This window comes from Triticum aestivum, chromosome 5D (genome assembly GCF_018294505.1).
Source record: "Triticum aestivum cultivar Chinese Spring chromosome 5D, IWGSC CS RefSeq v2.1, whole genome shotgun sequence".
NCBI classification, from domain to species: Eukaryota; Viridiplantae; Streptophyta; class Magnoliopsida; order Poales; family Poaceae; genus Triticum; species Triticum aestivum.
This window is the reverse complement of record NC_057808.1, coordinates 132,439,646-132,441,769: the sequence shown is the minus strand read 5'-3', so window position 1 is coordinate 132,441,769 and position 2,124 is coordinate 132,439,646.

Sequence of the window (2,124 nt, the reverse complement as noted above, 5' to 3'; positions counted from 1 at the left end):
TGCCCGGATTCAAAAAGGTTGTCGCTGATGCTTGGGCTGAGGACTCCATTCATGTGGAGCCATACCAAAGGCTTTTCCACATGCTAAAGACTACAGCTGCTAGACTTCGCTCCTGGAGCAAGTCTCTTTTCTCAAACACAAAAATCCAGCTTCGCATGGCTCTCGAGGTGATCCTTCGTCTCGATTTGGCCCAGGAACATAGAGAACTCTCCCATGATGAATGGGATATTCGAAGAAGGTTAAAGAGGAAGATCATTGGGTGGGCTGTTTTGGAAAAATCAAGAAAGAGGCAAAATTCGAGGATAACTAATCTGAAAGAGGGAGATGCTAACACCCGTTACTTCCATTTGCGGGTCAACCATCGTAGGCGAAAAAAATTCATTCACCGCCTCAAGCACAACGGTGGCTGGGTCACGGAACACAAGCTTAAGGAGAACATTATCCACTGTCACTTCAAGAACATCACTAAAAAAGGCCCCGCGGGCAAAACAGATATCAACTGGGACATTCTTCCTATTCCAGATTGCGACCTTCATGAGTTGGATGAGGCCATCTCCGAGGAGGAGGTCAAAGCCGCAATTTTTTCATTGCCAAGCGATAAGGCACCGGGTCCGGATGGCTTTACCGGGGCCTTCTTCAAATCTTGTTGGACCATAATTAAGGTTGATGTCATGCTGGCTATAAACCGGTTCTCAAATCTCCATGCCTCCCATTTGCACTGGTTGAACACTGCGGATGTCGCCCTTATTCCGAAAAAGGATGGTGCTGAAGACATCTCTGACTTTCGCCCCATTAGTCTGATTCATGGCATCGCGAAGATCATCGCCAAAGTCATGTCCAACCGTTTGGCTCCCCACATGAATGACCTTGTTTCCCAAGCTCAAAGCGCCTTCATCAAAAGAAGATGTATCCATGATAACTTTATGTACGTTCGCAACCTGGCCCGACGCTTTCACCGCAAAAAAACCCCGGCTCTGCTCTTCAAGCTTGATATCAAAAAGGCATTCGACTCGGTCAGATGGGACTTCCTCCTCGACTTGCTGAATCACCTGGGCTTCCCACCTCGCTTTCGAGGCTGGGTCTCGACCCTCCTGTCTACTGCTTCGTCGAGGGTTCTTCTCAATGGTGTTCCTGGATGCCCAATATCACAAGGTTGTGGCTTCAGACAGGGGGACCCCCTCTCCCCCTCCTCTTTGTGCTTGCAATTGACCCTCTGCATCATATCCTTCAAAAGGCCACTGAGCAAGGCAAGTTGCACCCTCTTGATGGAAATGCGATGGTTATCCGTGCCTCCTTATACGCGGACGATGCTGCGGTCTTTCTTGCGCCAATTAAATCCGAGGTCAAATTTTTTGCGGAAACCCTTGCCTGTTTCGGTGAGGTCACTGGCCTGATCACAAACTGCTCTAAAAGTATGGTTGCCCCCATCAGATGTGATCACTTGGACCTTGATGATATTCTGCATTCCTTCTCGGCTAACCGATCTACCTTCCCGCTGAAGTATCTTGGATTGCCTTTGTCGGTCAAGAGGTTGAATAGGATTCACTTTCAGCCCCTGGAGGACAAGATTGCGTCCAAGCTTTCTCCATGGTTGGGCATGCTAATGGCTTCTCCGGGAAGGGCTGTGCTGGTCAAGTCTGTCATCACGGCCATTGCCATTTATTATATGACAGCGTTAAACCTTCCAATTGAGGTTCTGGAAAAGATTGACTCTCTTCGGCGTGCTTTCCTTTGGGCTGGTTGTGACAAGGTCACCGGTGGCAAATGCAAGATCAACTGGGAACAGGTCTGCAAGTCCAAGGTCCATGGGGGGCTAGGTATCCTAAATATGAGGAAGTTTGCGTCCGCGCTTCGTATCCGTTGGCTTTGGGCGGAATGGTTGGATCCGGTAAAGCCGTGGGTTCGCTTGGGTAACCCCTGCGATGAGAATGATAAAAACATTTTTGCTGCTGCCACCAAGGTGTTGCTTGGCAACGGTATTCGTGCTTCCTTCTGGGAGTCTGCTTGGCTAGATGGCATGAGACCCAAAGACATCGCCCCGAAGATTTTTGACCTATCAAAAAGAAGGGGATGTTCGGTTCAGAAGGCTTTGGATAATAACTTCTGGGTCTCTCAAGTCAAAAC